The 19,448-nt window shown below is 46.0% G+C and overlaps 1 long non-coding RNA gene across 1 annotated transcript; it reads right to left on the bottom strand.

Moving 5' to 3' along the window:
* Positions 1-616: 616 nt before the first annotated feature.
* Positions 617-18,387, bottom strand: LOC121161383. Its single transcript, XR_005884676.1, has 3 exons — positions 18,283-18,387; positions 11,006-11,009; positions 617-629 (listed from the first exon to the last, which is right to left on the bottom strand). It is a non-coding gene; the product is annotated as an uncharacterized LOC121161383 (long non-coding RNA).
* Positions 18,388-19,448: the final 1,061 nt, after the last annotated feature.

The following is a 19,448-nucleotide window of genomic DNA, read 5'->3' as shown; positions in this document are numbered from 1 at the left end:
TGACTTTTAAGTAAGTAAATGAGTCTTTTAAAATGAAGTAAAATTGCATCCATGCGAAACATGTACAGATTTTTTCCCTTTGTCATTAGTCCATGTGAGACTCCTGAACAGTGCTTACAGTGTACGAGGGATTGTAAATCATCTCGAGATGAGTTCATGTCTGCACATGACGGGGAGGACGTGCGTATGTTCTATGCAGACACCATGCCGTTCCAGCTAGAGGACTTGAGCACCTGTGGAGCTGCGTACCTTGAGGGGAAATCCTCGTGGACACTGTGAGATGTTCAGGTGTTCGTCCACTCGAAAACAGCAGATCAGTTTCTAGTTTAGCAAAGGGTTTAGTCATAAACAGACATTCAACAGATGGGCTCTCCTTTAGATCATTCAACCCTCTTTATCAAATATGACACAATTGATAGCCTGATAGCCTGCAATAAAAATGACCCAATAGTGTTATTCATCACATCGAACAGAGAAGAACAGCAGGACTCAGGGAGGTCAAATGTGGCATATAGTCCTAAGCTAGCAGATGTTGGTTGAATCTAATCTAATCTAATTTTCACAACCATCCATAGACAGTGTTGGAAGTTGACATTGTAGATGAGAAAATTGAGATGCAAACAATTTCCCTGGACAGATATTGCTGAGTACTTTTCTGTTTGCCAAACTTTGTGCTGTGGTGCGAAGTGTGTCCACATCTCTGCCAGATTTCATCATTATCTTCATTGTCTTTTCCTTCTGGGACTCTAAGGAATCATGAATTGGCCATTCTGTGTCACACACCTGTCCGGGATTTACCACTTTTTTATTCTGATGCTTTCTTCTGAAGATTTGCTTTTGACTTGCCTTATAGTGCATTGTTACCAACAGTTTAACTGTGTCCCACATTAAAACCAGCCATGATATTTCTAGTTTTGGGCTATTCTATTATTTTAATCTAGGAATCCTATTTGGTTCTTTTTGTTTTTTCAAATCTGGTATATTCCTTTTTATCACTTATCTGTTTCCTGACAAAATTGCTCAGCCTCATTTGTACCTCCCGGGACAGAGTGAGTGTAATTATTTCATTATTGGTTTCTGAGAACCAACCATGAGAGTGGTTCCTGTGGGTCTGTTTCCCTCGTGGCTTGTTTCTATCAACTCTTGCTCCTGGTGTTCTGCTTTGTTATTATTGGATATCACAGGTTAAAACATATGTTTTAAAATAATTGGAGGCCCAGGGTGTTGTGATGTTCTTCCAAAGACGATGTTCATTGGCATCTGTGAAACGAGGTTTTCGGGCTCCCTCTAACGACTCAAAGACACAAAGGTTCCTTAGAGCTGGCACTTCTGTGTCACCTTTTCCCCTGGGACACCCTTTCCCCTAGGGCACAGCCTTTCTGGGTCCAGGCTATAAATGGGAATGATTTACCAGGATCCCTATTCTTTTCCTGGGTTACATGCTACTTTGTTTTCCTCTCAGAGCTCCAACTCACAGCCCAAGCTCAGGCTCTCAGCTTCTTGTTACTTTTAAAAATCAATTTAAAAAGCAGTTACAAAGAGAGGGAAACACACACACGGAGAGAGAAAGAGTGAGAGCGAGAGAGGAGAGATCTCCCATCTGTTGGTTCAGCCACCAAATGGCCATCATAGCCAAGGCTTAGCCAGGACAAAGCCAGGAGCTAGGAATTCCATCTGGGTCTGTCACGTGGGAGCGGGGGCTCAAGCAGTTGGCCCATCATCTGTTGCTTTCTCAGACACGTTAGCAGTGAGCTAGACGGGAAGTGGAGCAGCCAGAAGCCAAACTAGCCCTCATGTGGGATGCCGGCATTGTTGGCCACTATGTCATGGCACTGGCCTCTCAGCTGCCTGCTTATGTTATATCAGCAAGTATCCCTGGGCATAAGTGGCCCTGTGCATTAGTTTCACTTCTCTGGGATCCTACTTTGTCCCAGACCTCATCCTGTCTGAGGCGTCTTCAGAGAGGTCATGCCAAATAATGTATTATGGTCGAACTATGCATGGATTCCAAAATTTTTGTACCAAAGCGCACTTACCTTGTAACTTAACCTTCCACACCTTTCTGAAACTCCCTCCTATTCTTCACTGTCTTATTAGTAATTTGATACTTTTCAGACAGTTTAGTATTTTAAACATCTATCTTTGGGTTATCTTTCTCTTTCAACCATCACTGCAAACAGAAACTGGAATAGTATGAACCAAGACCCAGAAATCACCAAACGTCCAAGTGCTTAGGTGATGATGTTGATAGATGTCTGAATGGATAAAAGTGAACTCCTCTCAAGCTCTTACTAAGTATTCGATTTTTAAAATTCATTTAATCCTCAAAGCGATCCCAGGAGTCAAATGCTGTCATCACTCCTGTTTTTGAGAAAACTGGAGTGTAGAGAGACTGCTAAACTAACCTAAGGTCAGAAAAGCAGCAAAGGAAGAGCTGGGCTGCAAACTTGAGACTCCAGCTCCAGAGCCTGTGCAACTGGTCACTGTTTTCAACAAAACTTCCTGTTGCAGCGTGGATTCTGGCACAAACATTGATCCTACACTGTTGGTTCTCCAAGAGTGAGTTCCACGCTACCTGCCTGATGCATTCCAGGTGTCAGGAAGGATTGCTCTGAAAATAAACCTTCAGTTCTGTCTGTTGTCACCATCCTCTTTGCCTCCATCTGATGTTTCTCTCCAAGGAAGACCATGAGAGCTTACAATATTCCTGTGGCCTCATAAATTGGGAGGCCAGGGTGGAGCAGCCAAAGGGGAAACGCTTTATGATTCCAATTTTGCAAAGGCAGGCCCCAAGCCCAAGCGCATGAGTCATCCGCTGAGATGAGACTCTAACATCCACTTCCCAACCCCTAACTCATTCCTGCAGTGGGAGACTTTACCCCACAAACAAAGCCACTTCTTAGAAATATGTAAAGTAGACTTTGGGCCTCAAGAGAGGGAGCTAGAGGTGGGAGCTGGGTGTGTGCAAGTCCAGGAGTCTCCTTAAGGATTGCATGATTCCATAAGCTGAACTCCAGGGTGTGAACAATGACCAATGCTACCATCAGATGAGCATTCGCTGCTGTGTTAAAGCACTTTGGTGTGTCATTTTATTTTCTCCACACACAACTCTTTGAAGAGTCTATATGATCCTCTCTCCCAGGCAAGAAAACTGAGCCACATGGATTTCTGGTTAGGAAGCAGCAGACCTTTGGGTTGGCGTCCAAATCAGAGATTCCCCACCTAGAGGAGTACTTCATGTTAAGAGAAAGCATGGGGGGTCAGAGGGCTTCCCTGGGTTCCAGGTTCAGAGCACGTCAAGGCCAGACAAGCTGAATCTCAGAGCAAAGGACACAGGGAAGAGGAGAAGGTTTCTCTAAAACAGCAGGAAAAGTGCAGACTGACGTGCTTGCTGACATACCAACCTGGACACACCTGACTGCGGCGGCACCACCACCCAGATGGCCGTGAATGGGACACCTGCTACTGAGTCACATTCTCTCTGCTATTGTACCTATCTTCTCTAGAGAGCTGTATAAAGATCAAGCCCCATCGCAGAGGATCCCATGGACTCCATCCTCATCTCAAGGTGAAGCTTGGAGAAGGTTTTGGCATTGGGGTTTACCTTCTAGAAAGGTCTCTATCAGGACAAGGAAGACATTGCCTCAGCTGCACCATCTGAGTGGCTTTGAGGGAACATCCCCGCCCCCAAATGTGCCTGTGGATGCCTCATGCTGGCTACAACTTCACCATTATAACTGTCCTTCTCATGTCAAAAGAGATGAAATCTTTTGCAATATGAATACTCCCAGGAAAGGCCCTCAGTGGGCCTAAATCATGTTTAGTCTCATCCTTTTCCAAAAAAAAAAAAAAAAAATTAACGGCTGATGTTGTGATAATGTGTGTTAAGCCTCCCTCTGCAATGCCCACATCCCACATGGGTGCTGGTTTGTACATTGGTTCATCCACTTTTGATCCAGCTTTTTGCTGGTAGCCTGGGAAAGGCAGCAGAGGCTGGCCTACATGGATTCTTGTGTCCATATGCCTTCCCAGATGAAGCTCCTGGCTTGCCTGGCCCTTGATCATTGCAGTCATCTGCAGAATGAACCAATAACTGGAAGATAGCTCTCTGTGTGTATTTCTTCCTTTCTCTTGATAACCCTGATTTTCATCATCATCATCATCTTCATAATGTTGGGCATCCATATAACATAGTCATCTTAGCATGTCTTTGAGGGGATAACATGACATTTTCTGATGTTCCACAAAGAGCACTACATCATGAATAAAAAGTCTTTCTATCTGAACAGTTTTTGTTCTTCAGATTTGTTTATTTGAAAGTCAGAGAGACCCCAGCGTTAGGTAACTGCCGAGATTGCATCACACTTAGGCAAGTGTTACACTACTGGGAGAACAGCCAACCACTGATAGGCATTCTGGACCTAGTTAATACCAAATTTATGTGAACTCTATCAGTGTACCAGCATGACTGCCTATTCTATTTTTTTAAAAAAGATATGTGGGAGATAGAAGCCTGCACTCCAGCAGACAAGGTCTGCTTGGGCCCTGGATAGGCAGGTAGGGCCCCAGGCTGGCATGAGGCATTGTCAGAGGACCAGGCTTAGGGATCCATGCACTAGTGGGCATGGGGGGCTGTGTATTGCTTAGGAAAACAGGTCTAGAGATGTGTGGGAGGGAGGACTGCTGAAGGAGAACGTGACGAGTGAGAAGTGCCTTCTGGGGAACTTCCACTTACAGGTAAATGAGGGAACTGAGACCAGATGGTTTAGAGGAAGGAAACCAGAAAAGCTTTTGGAAGTGAAACCAATATGCTTGCCCACGTGGAAGACCCGAGTTGGGCTGGTTGGTATCAATCACCACCTATTGGCACACACTGAAGCCATGGCGAGGGGGCTTGCCTGGAAGGGTTCAACCACAGTTCCCTATAAGTGAATCTCAGGGCAGCATGTGGACCATGTTAGATTGGCCCATGACAATAGCCATCTCACAAGATAACTGAGTCTGGAAGCAGACTCTGTAGGGGATTGTGAACTCACCTCTGTGGGACTGCCATACCAGCTGGTTTGCTCAAGGGATGTGGGTGGTGATGGTCTGAGTTAGGTATGACCATGGAACTCACCAATATTCATGGGCACTGGAGTTGGGAATTGGGTGTGGGGTGGGCTGGGCCACAACATCCACCAGCATACACAAAAGCAGACACTGTCGGGGGAGGAGGGGCAGAGTTTGCCAGGTAAGTGCCTAGAACCCACCGGCACACATGAAATCTGGGTCTGGGAGTGGGCCTGGTAGGGAAACGGGAAATTCCACAGGTAGGTCACAATTCCTGCTGGCGAACACGTGAGTCAGGGCTGGGTATTGATCAGGTTGGGCAGGGATGCTTCACTTGTTGGCAGGTATATGGGTTGGCTCTGTAGAGGGCAGAACAAGCAGGGCCACACCAAACTGTAGCACACTGGCAAGTGGAGGAATCCGCACGGAGTGCGGGCCATGCCAGGCTAGGCTAGGCTATCATACTTACTGGTTTGCATAAAATCCAGGGAGGGGGACAGGCTGGGCAGGACTAGGCTGCAGCACCCACCAGCAAGAGTTGGGATGGGATGTGGGTGGGACCTGGCGAGGCTGCAGCATCTGATGGGTTATGCCAGGCAGGGTTGGAGCAACCACTGGAGCACACAAGATCTGTGGCTGGAATTGGTCCAGTTGGAATACTATGGAGGCTCCCTGGCTCGTCTGTAGTTCGCACTGGTGAGCACGAGAGCCACAATAGGAATAGCAAACTGGGCTGGACGTGGCTATAGTATCCCTCAGCATGAGTATGGGCTAGGTCTGGTGTGTTCCAGACTGGGCTAGACTCCAATACTGGTGCTTACAAAAGACAAGGTGGGTACAGGACAGGCTGGGCTAGGTCTCTGCACCTGCTAAGTCATGTGAGAGCTAGATCTGAGAGTGGACCAAGTAGTGCTGGCCTGTAGCACCCAACAGTAAGAGCTGGAATGAGTGTGGGCTGGTTGGGTAAGGATGCTGTACCTGCTAGGACAGGAGATGGGCCAAGTCAGGATGGGCCGAGAACCCATTGGTGGGTGCAAAATCTGCCACAGGGAGGTGACCTGATAGAGAAGCTTGGGAAACTCCTTTGTCAGGAAGGTAAGAATCAAGGTTGGAATAACCCATACCAGGTCAGGTTACAGTAGCTGCTGGTGTACTTACATATGGCTCAGGTCTGGAGGTGGGCCAGGCTGGGCCGATTCACAGCACCTACTGGCAGATGTGGGAATCAGGATGGGGTGCAGGACAGGCTGGATTGGGCCACAACATCAGCCAGTTCACATTAGGGCCAGGACTGCGGGCTGGCTGGTCGGGGCTAGGCTGTAGCATCTGCCAGCATGAGCTGGCACTGGGAGCAGGCCATAAATGATAAATGCCGTGGTGAGGTGAGCCATGGCAGTCTGGGTCGTAGCTCCCACCAGCACATGTAAGACCCAGGATGAGGGGCAAGCCCAGTAGGGGAGCAGTGGGGGTTCCCCTGCTGGATCACTGCTCCTGCTGGTAAATGTGAGAGCTGAGTCTGGGGGGCAGACCAGGCTGGGCAGGGCTGCAAAACTCATTAGCCTGCATGTGAGCTGGGTTAGGGGGAGAGCCAGGCTGAGCTAATCAACCATATCCACTGATATATGTATGAACCAGAGTAAGTGCAAGCTGGTTGGGCTTTGCCACAGCATTGAATGGAAGGTGCTGGGACTGGGGGCAAGATTTGTCAGGCTAGACCATAGAATCACCTGTAAAGTGCAAGACCTGAGGCTGGGAGTGGACCTAGTAGGGAAATTGTAGGCTCCTCTCTGATGGCTGCAGCTTCCACTGGTGAACATGAGAACCAGGACTGAGGCTGGACTTGGCTAGACAGGCAGTGACACCCACCAGTATGAGTGTGGACCGGATAGTGGGGTCAGTTGGGCTGAGCTAGGCTCCAATGCCCATTGATGTGTATGAGAGCTGAATGGGATGTGATGCAGAGTGGACCAGTCTGCTGCACATATCAGCATGCACAAGAACTTAGGCTGGGGACATGTCTTGTGGAAGCTATTGGGAGTTGTTCTGACTATGCTCAAGTTCCCTCTGGTGTGCATAAGAGCTGAGTCTGTGGTGGGCAGGGTTAGCCTGGGCCACAGCATCCACTGGCTTGCATATGAGTTGGAGGAAGGGACAGAACTGACCAAGTGACACGAGTGTGTGTGTGTAGGCTTACGTGGGTGATGGACTGAGCTGGACCCCACACTAGCTGGCCCACACAGGAGTCAGGTTGGGATCACCTCTAGTGAGATTTCTTTGGGGACCCCTCTCCTCAAATGGATCACTCAACTCAGAACTTCAGCCACGGTGAAAATCACAGGATTGTGGAGTACACGTGTCAGGACTGGGTTTCCACAGTTGTAGAGGCCTGTGCAGTGAATGGCATGCCCAGATGCTCATGGAGAACATGACAACTAGTTCACTGAGACCTGCAGAGGACATCTAGTACTATGGAGGGCAGGACAAATTCGACAGCTCTCCTGGTCAAGCTTTGGCAGTGAGTATCTGGATGAATGGAAACTAAGGTGGAATATGTTGGCAAATGGATCTTGGAAGGATTTCCTCAACATTGGAGCAACAAAATCAACAGCATGTCAGAACTATTGAAACCACTTGAGCAGTTCCCTCAGAATATGTTCCACATCAAGGACTCTGAGATGATATTGGTGGCTGTTCTCCATCCCCGGGTACTGATATGGTTGAACTGTTGGGAGCAGCCCTCTCTCCTTTTCCCCCCATTTTCCCAGATACAGGAAGAACAAAGAAGCTTGGAGACAGTTGTCTCATCCACTTCTAACGTTCCTTGATCCACATGGGAATGCATCCCTCTCAACTATGTAAATAGCATAAAAATAAATTATTATTCAGAAGAAAAGAAGATGAAGAAGATGGAAGGAAAGAAGAAAGGAAGGAAGGAAAGAAGGAAGGAAGGAAGGAAGGAAGGAAGGAAGGAAGGAAGGAAGGAAGGAAGCAAGGAAGCAAGGAAGGAAGGGAGGAAGGAAGACAGTGTGGGGAGCCATGCAGTTGGGTCGGATGGCATGGGTGTGTGACGAGCACCGCCCCTCAGTTAGCAAGGCTGTGAGGAGTTTCTGGCTGCGTGGCAAGGCCTGGCAGAACGTCTCTGGTCACCTCATTGCTGCCTCACCCATTGTATGGAACTCAATCGCCTCTCTGTTTCATAGAATTCTTCTGAGGGTGGTGGTGTTGTTTTTCTGCTAACGTGAAGTGATTCCTGTAACTGGTATGACACCTCAAATTGATCAATCATGTTATGATAAAAACATCTTTAGCGACGTAAGGCTATGACACACAGCTAAAAGTATACAATAGTACAATTGAGCCCACAATGTTTCCAAATAATCTGTTATGTGCTCACTTTTGTCCTGAAGTTTGCCCTAGTATAAGTAATGTTTTCCTTAAGAAATGGCTTGATAATATCTTGGAACAGATGGCAATCATGGAGGTACAAAGAGTTTGTTTACCATGCGCCTTGAACTGTTACAACACATGAAATGACGCATTTTAGTTTCTCACCATAGAAAGCAAAAATGTATGGGGCATCTTCTAAAGGGAAACAAAACAAAACCCCCTCAAAATGGCTTATAATCTCTATCTTATACTGGCACTTATATTTAGGGAAAGAAAACAGTTTATATAGATGAAAGGAAGTTTCTCTGTTTGTAGATTGGCTGAGCTGCCTTGATCTCTTTCACTGCCCTTTAACAAAAGAATAAAAAACAATTGAATCGGGCCCGCCGCGGTGGCGCAGTGGTTAAGGTCCTCGCCTTGCACGCCTGGGATCCCATATGGGTGCCTGTTCTAATCCCGGCAGCCCCACTTCCCATCCAGCTCCCTGCCTGTGGCCTGGGAAAGCAGTCCAGGACAGCCCAAAGCTTTGGGACCCTGCACCCTCTTGGGAGACCTGGAAGAGGCTCCTGGCTTCGGATCAGCATAGCATCGGCCGTTGCGCTCACTTGGGGAGTGAATCATCGGAGGAAAGATCTTCCTCTCTGTCTCTCCTCTCTGTATATCCGCCTTTCCAATAAAAAATAATAATAATAATAAAAATAAATCTTTAAAAAAAACAATTGAATCAGCACTAGGTGAAGGTGACCATAATTAATGCATGATTTGATTATAAGATTTAGCAAGAATCTATGTTATATGCTTTTATAAAATTCTTTCATTTATGATCTTTTAATTCTGTACTCTTAATATTTTAGGCAATATTAGTTTGATTGTGTTTGGTAAAAATTGATATTGAGTATAAGCAAACTATTTGTCACTATGTAATCGCATGTGCTGCCACTGTGGAGTTCCTGGCTTCAGCCAGGTGATTGCAGGTTGCAATGAGTAATGGTTTGTTAAAAATGTTTTCTTTGAAGTAGAAAAATATTTTTTAGGATGGCTTCTTGCATTTTCATAACCATGATGTAATGAAAAATGAAACAATTGGATGTTGTGCAAAAACTTGTGATGATTTATGTATAAATAAAGAAGGCAACTTTTCTGAGTTGTCCATTATGAGCATCAAGCCATAGTGGTCCGTGTCTTATCTCTTCCTATCATCTCGCTGACCCACGCATCCTTTGCAAGCTCTCAGTCAGCCAACAAGGAAGGAAGGAAGAATGGGAGGAAGGAAGGAAGGAAGGAAGAAAAAGTCTTTTAAAATTCATAGAAGACTGGAATTAAAAGAGGATTATTTTCATGACAGCAAATTTACAATCCATGCATAGTTTATTGTAATATACATTTTCATAAACCTCTTGAAGATGTCTCATCTGGTGGATCTCAAAATCTTTTGCACCAAAATAATCATCTTTTCATTCCATTTTCTGTGAGCTTTTTGAAGTGTACTTGTATGTTTTCTTTATTTTTCTCTTTACTGCATTTTCTTATTATTAGCCTCACAGCAAATCCAAGAGGAATCAATTTATCCCTCTCAGAGATAAACACAAGGTGTTTACGCCAGAAGGTCAGACAGTGGTAAATGGTGATGCTGGAATTTGAACCAAGGTTGGATTGGACCCATCCCTGCTTCCCAAGTGCTCATCACTCCATGATGCGAGTAAGGAGTGATGGGCTCAGGGTTCCAGGAGATTCCAAAGGCAGGTCTTTAACCCAGGGTAGGGTGTGGTGATGGCTGTTACTGACCTAAGACACCTTTGACTCATCCTGTCCTTTTGCAGAGGAGATAATGGCCCGATGATATCCAGTGACACAATAGGAAAGGCGTGGGAGTCCTGATGTCTACCAGGCTGCCCCCTGCAGGAAGCAAAGGTCAAGTTGCCAAGAATTACAATGTAATGAATACCACCTTAAAAAAAAAAAAGATTTATCTATTTATTTGAAAGGCAGAAACACACACACACACACACACACACACACACACACACACACACACACACACAAGTCCTTGCATCTGCTGATTCACTATTTAAATAGCCACCGTGAGTGGGGATGAACTAGGCCAAAGCCAAGAGCCTGGAATGTCACCTAGGTCACCAATATAGGTAGTAACAGTCAAAGTACTCTGGCCGTCTTCCACTGTTTTCTCGGGTGCGTTAGCAGAGAACTGATTTAGAAGTGGAACACTGGGACTTGAACCTGTGCTCCTGGGGGATGCTGTTATCACTGGTGGTTTAAGTCACTGTGTCACAACACTGGCCCCTAATGAACGTTGCTCCTGTGACCACTGGCCAACGCTGTCAGAGTGGAGGACCTGGCAGTGTCATGAGTTTAGGGTTGCCTTACGAAAGCAAGAGGTTGCTCTGAATTCTATTTAGCTATTAACCATGGTCAATATTATAAATATTTTTATACATCTAAGTGTGGCAACAAGCTCATGTGTTCTTTGTCTGAAATTCAAGTTTAGGCATATTAAGACATATTCATACTAGAAAGTGAGGTGTGCATTTGATGCTGCGGTTAAGACACTGCTTGGAATATTCATAACCTATATTGCAGTCCTTGGGTTCAAGTCCCAGTGGCAGCTCCTGATTCCAGCTTCATCCTGCTGTGCATCATGATGTAACCACCACGGCTCATGTAGGTCCCTGCCACTACATGGAAACCTGGGTTGAACTGCTGGCTCCCAGCCTTCGTCTGGCCCCATCTGGGTATTGTGGGTCCTTGAAATTCACCCAAATGAACCAGAGGATGAGAGATTTCTCTGTGTGTATATATCTCTATCTTTTAAATTAATCATGTAAACTTTTCCCAATAGTCACACTTTAAAAGAAACAGATGAATTAACTTTTCTTTTCTTTTCCTTTTTTTTTTTTTAATGATGTGTTTGTTTACTTGGAAGTCAGAGAGAGAAGGAGAGACAGGAACAAAGAGATCTTTCATCTGCTGGATCATTCCCCAGATGACCACAACAACCAGGTCCCTAAACGTGTGAAGCCCCAAACACTTGGTTCAGCCTCTGCTGCCTTTTTTCAGGCTGGTAACAGGAAGCTACATCCGAAATTCAACAGCCAGTATGCAAAACTGGTGCCCATATAGAATGCTGGCATCACAAGCAGTAGCTTCATATATTGGACCACAACAACTCCTTAACTTTTTAAATAAATAGTTTTTTATTGAAAGGCAGAGCGTGTAAGCCAGAGAGAAAGAGAGTGAGAGAGATTCCCCAAATGTCTACAACAGCCAGGGCTGGGATGAATCAGTCAGGAGCCTTAACCTCAGTGCAGGTCTTGCACATGCGTTCCAGGGACGGAGGCTCTGGAGCCATCAGATGCTGCCTCCCAGGGAGCAGAGGAGCAGCAAACTGGACACGCAGTGAAGCAGGGACCTGGAACCCTGGGACATCATACAGGACGCAGACTCCGAAGATGAGAGTCCTCGGTTTCTCTCCTTCAACAAACAAATAAAATGTTATATTCTCAACGTCTAGCAAATAGTTTTTAAATTATTGAGCTATTTTATTTTCGCTTGCATATGCTAACACTTCAGCATTGAGTGTATATTTTGCACTGACATTACATCTCAGCATGTGCTAGGTCACGTATAAAGTACCTAATAACCATATGGCAATCGTATGGAACAGCGCAAGCCTAGAGTCTAGACTCCAGGTATCAATTCCCTGTTGATTTCAGGTTGCAAGTATCTTCTATGGTGTACTCGTTTGTTAATTTTGCTCATGGTATCTATTATTTAAAAGCCTATTTTGTAGGTAGGTAAATACATTGCTTTCCCCTCTCTAGTCGATTCTATTTCGGCTCTTGCTTTTAAAATTCACACTCATGCACTATGTCCGAGGCACAACCTTGTTCTAGTAGCTTCACAATTTTGATCTTTCTTGGGTAGGTTTGAAGATTTTTTTTTTTTCATACTGCAAGAAGTAAGGATGTAATTCTCTATGTCTCGTGTAGAGTGAATTAATTCCCCAGCACCACCTACCAGATCTCTCCTCTCTCCATTCATTTGTGAGGATCCTTCTAGCATCTCTCAACTTTCCATAAGTGCATGACCTGCTGCTGAGTTCCACATTCTGATTTGCAGTCATCACAGATCCCTTGCCTGATAAATAGGCTAATTCGGTTACAGAATTCATCTAACTCGCTTAAAGCCACGCAAAGTATATGTGAGAGCCACAATTTCAATCCGAGTAAACCTGGTGCTGTACCCGTCAGGATTGTATTTCATTTTTCGTATGTCAGAAACCAGGCCCTGGTGGCTGGACTGAAGGGATGCATTTTCCCACAGAGCAGTAGTTCCGGGCTAGCCCATCTGGTACAGGTGTGCAGGCTCCCTCCTGTCTCCCTGATGACCTTTGTCCCCAGTGCTTGTTTGTCTTCAAAACGGCAAGGCAACTGGTACACATTGCGGAATCTATGCCCCAGGAAGAAAGGGAAAGAAAATGAGTAAAGCCAAAAGCTTGTTTGCAATCAAGGGAATATGTGGTTCCTCCCGCCTTTTTTTTAAATGAACTTGATTTCAGAATAGTTTTCAATGTATGAAACAAAAATTGTGAATTAGTACAGATTTCCCATCTGCACCCCCCCCCAATCTTCCTCTGTTAACATTTTACAAGGATCTGTTATAAAGAATCACACCCAGCTTCCACACCTCTTTTTCTTTGAATCCAAATCTCCTTCGTCCCACCCTCCCCTCCCGGCGTCTGGCAGTGACTGATCTGTGTTCACACGGAGGTCTGCGGCAGGCTTTCCTTAGCAACCTCTCCATCCTGGTTGTCTGCTGAAGCCAGAGGGTGGGGCCTGGGGGCCGGAGAATACTTGTGGTAAGGATCTTTGGCCTTTTCACCTCTTTGGCTGGAGACACGACAGACCGGAGACCATCCAGAGCCAATGGCTGTAAACTCCCCATCGTCATCTTCCCTCCGAGAAGTTGTTGGCTTCTTTGTAAAGGAATCATCAACTTAGGTGGTCTGCTCATGCAACGTGTGCACTGGAGCCAGATGGTGCACCCACGGGTTCTGTCCCTGAGATCGGAGATCCTGACCCGTCCGAGGCCAAGCATGGGCTGTTTGTCACCTAAAGCCATCTGTGGGCCACCCCCACAGCGTGCTATCTGTACCCTGGCTTTTAAGCCACCAGTCCTGGTTCTAGGGTGTGCCCAGTTCCAGGGAGGTCACTTCCTCTGGACCCCCTGTCAGACCCATTCCCGGCTCTGGCACTAACACCCACCCACAGGTGTAGCCACCTAGCCTGAAGAGGCCTGCAGTGTTGATTCTCTGGGCCCCAGTACGCAGCCCCACTTCTTGCACACACCTGCAGGGAAGTACTTGTTTTTCCAAAAGCTGTATTCAGTAGACTTCCACTGACATCTTGGTCTGCACACAGCCATAGCTGCAAGAGATTCCAGGGAGTTGATGCTGTTTGTAATATTAAGCTGGAAATACTGTTACTCAAAGAAAGTTTGCATTCTGTTCAAAACTAAGATGGGAACAATGGGTTTTGAGCAGCAACAGAGGGGTTGGCTAAACAACTAACGGAGCTTAAAGCATCTGGATGTTTTTGGCTAGGCACCTTCTAATTTTCTTTTTTTTTTAATTTTTATTTTTAAAGATTTATTTATTTTTATTGGATCTGTGGACATACAGAGAGGAGGAGAGACAGAGAGGAAGATCTTCCGTCCGATCATTTACTCCCCAAGTGGCCACAACGGCTGGAGCTGAGCCAATCCAAGGCAATCCGAGGCCAGGAGCTCTTCTGGGTCTCCCATGCAGATGCAGGGGCCCAAAGCTTTGGGCCATCCTCAGCTGCTTTCCCAGGGCACAAGCAGGGAGTTTGATGCGAAGTGGGGCTGCCAGGACACAAACTGGCACCCATGTGGAATCCCAGTGGATACAAGGCAAGGACTGTAGCCACTAGGCTATGGTGCTGGGTACTCAAATGCACATTTCTACACCTACGCTTTTATGTCTGTGTTTATGTCATCTATAAAAGCCACAAGTTCACATCCAGACCTCCAATTCCAACCAATTCCAATTCAGAACCACAGTTTAAGTTTGTCCCCCTTTCCATATTTGGATTTTCTTTCCCCAGGAGCAAAAGATTGGAAGACTGGGTTCTTTTTTGAGACATAGTTCACATATCATAAAACTCATCTGTTTAAAGTACAATTCATTTCTTAGCATATTTATACAACTGTGCAAACATCGCCAGTATCAAATTCCAGAACTTTTTCTTCACTCCAAAAAGAAGCCATGAGTCCACCAGCAGGCACTCCTTGAATCCCTCTCCTTGATCCACAAACTCCTTAGCAACCATGAAATCTACTTCCAGTCTCTATATAATTACAAAGTATACATTACGTATACATTATAAATGTGATCAGACAGTAGGGGACCTTCTTCATCTGCCTTCTTTTATTTGGCACAATGCTTTAATCTTGTAGTATGTATCAATACTTATGTTCATGGCTAAATAATATACCATTGTGTGGAACATATGGCATTTTATTCATCCGTTCATTAATTGATAGATGTTTGAATTGCTCCCACTGCTGCCTCTTATCAATAAACGTACATACATGTACGTACAAGCTTTTATGTGGATGTGTGCGTCCAAGTCTCTTAGTTAATTCCTGGGAACAGAACTGCAGAACAGTATTTTACATTTCTGACACATTATCAACATGCTCTACAAAATGAGTGAGTGTAATTTTACTTACCCAGAGTCCCAGCTGCTTCACCTGTCTCCCCAGTATCTGTTCCTCTACGTCTTTATGATTAGTGCCATCTTAGTGGGGATGAAATACCCTCAGTATGGTTTGCATTTCCCTAATGACTAATTATATTTAGCATCCTTTTTCAAACGATTACTGGTCATTTATGTATCTTCTGACAAATGACTCTTCAAATGCTTTGCTCATTTTAAAGTCACTAAATCATCAACGTGTTCTATACTATAGATACTAAACTCTTACCAGACACAAAATTTGCACATCTTTCTGTACCCATAGGTCATCTTTCCACTTTTGTGACAATTCTTTGAAGAACAAAGTATTTTAATTTTGATGAAGTCACTCTGTTTTTCTTCAGTTATTCATGCTTTCTGTGTCACATCTAAAAAAAAAAAATCAGTTAATCCAAGATCGTGAAGATCTGTATATCTATTTTCATCCAAGAATGTTACAGTTTTAGCTCTGCTGTTTAGGTCTTTGATCCACTTTAACTCTGGCATATGATATGCATCAGTGACAACATGCTGGAGCCAAGCACTAGTTCGTCTTGGTTAGTGGATGCAGAGTCACCTGCCAAGATGGAGATGCTGGTGGAACCACACTGCCCGAAGCCCTGCCTGACGTCCTCCGGCCAGCTTGTCCAGCGGACTGGCCTTTCTTGAGCTGCCTCTTCAGGAGATGGTTGCTGTGCTATCCTCCTTGTTGACTGAGTGCAGACTAGTGTTCTTGAAACTGCCATGGTGATAACCTTTGCCCCAGTCAACATCACACCTGAAGTTGCATCTGCTGAAATGCACCATGAGGTTGAGTGAAGCAGATTTTCTTTCTTTATACCGAATGTTGACAGTTCTTCATGCAGGGATATCAGAGTTCTGATCTCTTGTGTGTCCATGACTTGTGACCACAGAGACTGAGTGAGTGGCATGGCCATGGAAGAGTTTAGAAAACGTAAGGATTTTTTTTTTTTTTGAAAGAAGCAGAGGCAGATCCAAGCAGCTGGAACAGTTTTTTTTTTTTTAAGGTTTATTTACTATATTTTTATTGGAAAGGCAGATCAGATTTATGGAGAGAAGGAAATAGAGAGAAAGATCCTTCATCTATTGGTTTACTCCCCAAATGGCCACAAAGGCCAGAGTTAAGCTGATTCTAAGAAGCCAGGAGCCAGGGGCTTCTTCACATTAGTGCAGGGTTCCAAGGCTTTGGGCCATCCTCTGCTGCTTTGCCAAGCCATAAGCACAGAACTGGATGAGAAGTGGAGCAGGTAGAACACCAATCGACACCCATATAGGATCCTGGCACTTGCAACAGGAGGATTAGCTAATTGGAGTTCTTAAGGAGGAAACAGTTAAGGACTGCTTGTTTAGGGATCTGTATAATAAGACGGTGAAAGGGGCTATTCTTGTGATTGTTCCGGGAGAGGCAGTAAAACCAGAATCTCTACTCAGGTTCTCTGGGTTTCCACAGATGGCGGGGTGGGGCCCCTGCTTCCATTCTATCTAACCTGTCTCTCCTTTCTCTATCATCATGGGCTTAAATACCAAGGGTGCGTGTGTCAAAGATATTTGTCATGGCAGCATTGCAGATGACAGAAAAACAGCCCCCCAATGGAAGCAGCTGACTTTCCTGTTTATCCTGAACCCTCCAGGCCAATTTGGTGCTGGCTATGCCCAGTGCTGCATGGTCACAGTGCTGTAAGATTGCTAAAGGAAAAGACTGATCATTCTGCAAAGAATCTGGAAGGTGGCCCTAAAATCTTGAAATCTGGTGGTATTGCCATTGTTATTACAGCTCCTGGCAAGTCCGTGAGTGTTGAGGGCTTCTCTGCCCATCCTCCTGCAGCTTGGTTTGCTGTCTGTGATAGGAGAAAGTCAGTCCCTGTGGGTGTGATCAATGCCACGGGCCTAGCAAGGTCACCAGGTCTTCCCAGAAGGCTTAGAAGGCTGAATGAATGTTATGCCTCATACTTGTCACCCTAGTCTTAATCTGGGGTAGGACAGTCTCAGCTGGCCTCTTAATAGTTGAGAAAGACTAGTCAATGATGCAATGCCTTATAGAGCCTTCAAAAGAAAGGAGAATGTTTGGGGAACCTTTTTGTGTGTGTGGTCATATGCAACGTGGTTTTCAGTTTAGCTTTTCAAAATCGATGCTTTTTAATGGAAACTTGACCAAAAATCTACCACAAAACATTGAGACTCATTATAGCACATTTAGGGACAAAAAAAAAATTGTATCAACAACACTATGTAGTTTTCATTCTATGCAGTTTGTACTTCCGTTAAATTTATTCTTAGTTATTTCATTCCAGCATATGAAAATTTTTAGAATTTCATTTTCTAGAGTGTTTAAAACTTGCTTTTTGATTATTATTACATAGCTGATTAGGGTGCAGAGGGTCAAGGGTTACAGGAAAGTGGGTAAGATCATTGTTTCCACATTCCCTTTTTTCCTTCCTGTATCTGGGGGAAAGGGCAGATAAAGGGAGAAGCCCCACCCAGCTGCCCAACCATCCCAGCGTCCCAATGTAGGGCATGCTCCGAGGGCACTGCTCAAGCGGTTTTGATAGTTCAACAAGTCTAAATTGCTGCCAATCTCACTATTCCAAGCACAATGAAATCTCTCCAGAATCCACTGGCTGACACAGTTCACCTTAGAGTCTATGTTTGTGCAGAACTTCACTGCCAGCACATGATCAGCTTGTCCTGTCCTCTGTTGTTGCACCAAGTGTCCTCTGCAGATTCCAATGCACTGCCACATCCTTCATGTGCACCTGGATATGCTGCCCACTGCTCCATTTCAGTCACTGAGGAAGCCCAGCTCTGACACATGCACTCCACGGTTAGACTATGGAACCTGCACTTCTCTTCATGGTTGGGGTTCTGAGTCCAGCAGTTCAGTTGGGGGGATCCCCAAAGAAACTTCATCTGAGGTGATCCCAGACCTGATTCTTGTGTGTGCTTGCCAATACAGGATCTGGCTCCATCAGTCACCCCAATCAGCTTATGCATATGCTGGTGATTGCAACTGCTGGATCAGTTCTGTTTCCAACCCTGTCTTCTACACGAACCAATGGGGGTTGTAGTCCAGCCTGTTTCTGCCTACCACACACTCAGCCCTCACATAAACCAGTGCGAGCTGCAGCCTAGTTGGAGTGACCCACAATAACCCCCACCATTCTGGCCCCCTGCCCTGGTTCCTGTGCTTGCCCACTATGTACAGCAGACTTGGTCCAGTCTGTCCCACATCCCATTCTGCTCTCATACATGTCAATGGGCATTAAAGCCTAGTTCAACCCAGTCAGCCCCACTATCCAGGCCACATACCTGCTGGTGGGTGCCACTCTGTCTAGCCATGCCTGTCCCAGTCCTGGTTCTCGTGCTCACCAATGGGAGTGGCAACCCAAGAGGGAGGTGCCCACTATTTCCCTACTGGGCCCACTCCCATTTCTGGGTCATGCACTCTCCAGGTGGTTCTGCAGTTTAACTTGACAGAATTAGATCCCAGTGTCAGCATCTGCCCAGCTGATGCTGTGGCAAAACCCAACCAACCCACACCCACTCTGACTTATGCTTGCACCAATAGGAACAGTCAACCTAGGCTGGCTTTCCCCTGATCTAGCTCACATGAGGCCAACAGGTGTTGTAGCCCTGCCCAATCTGGTCTGCCCCCATCCCAACACATGCTCTCCAGTGGGAGTGGTAGTCCAGCAGGGAAGCCCCATGCAGCCCCCCCACAGGCTTTGCCCCCTCCCCCCTGGTTCTCACGTGTGCTGGTTGGGTGTTGCAGTCCAGTCTGGTGTGGCCCACCTCACCTTGGCATTTGCCAGTGGGTACCATATCTTAGCCTGGCTCGGTCCACCCCCAGTTCCAACTCACACTGGTGGGGGTTACAGCCTAGCCCAACCCAGCAGGCACCCAGTCCCAGCCTTAATGTATACAGGCATGGGTTGTGACCAAACTCAGCCTGACCCACATGCTATTCTGGTACTCAGATTCGTCAGCTGAACTGGCCCCAGCTGGCTTGTCCCAAACCTGTGCCAAATGTATGCCGCTGGGTACTGATCCCTGGCCTGGTCTGGTCTGCTCCCTATCATGGTTCTTGTGCTCACCTGCAGGGACTGTGTCCCAATAGAGGAGTTTCCCAGGCTCCTCCAATCAGAAGCTCTATCAATGCCAGATCTCACACACACCAGTGGTTTCATGGGCCAGCCCTACTTAGTCCACTTCCTG

The sequence above is a fragment of the Ochotona curzoniae genome, unplaced genomic scaffold (genome assembly GCF_017591425.1).
Source record: "Ochotona curzoniae isolate NIBS_2020 unplaced genomic scaffold, NIBS_Ocur_1.0 contig_4792, whole genome shotgun sequence".
Classification (NCBI taxonomy): Eukaryota; Metazoa; Chordata; class Mammalia; order Lagomorpha; family Ochotonidae; genus Ochotona; species Ochotona curzoniae.
Note: the sequence above shows the minus strand (reverse complement) of the source record. Positions and strands in the feature narration are given on the sequence as shown.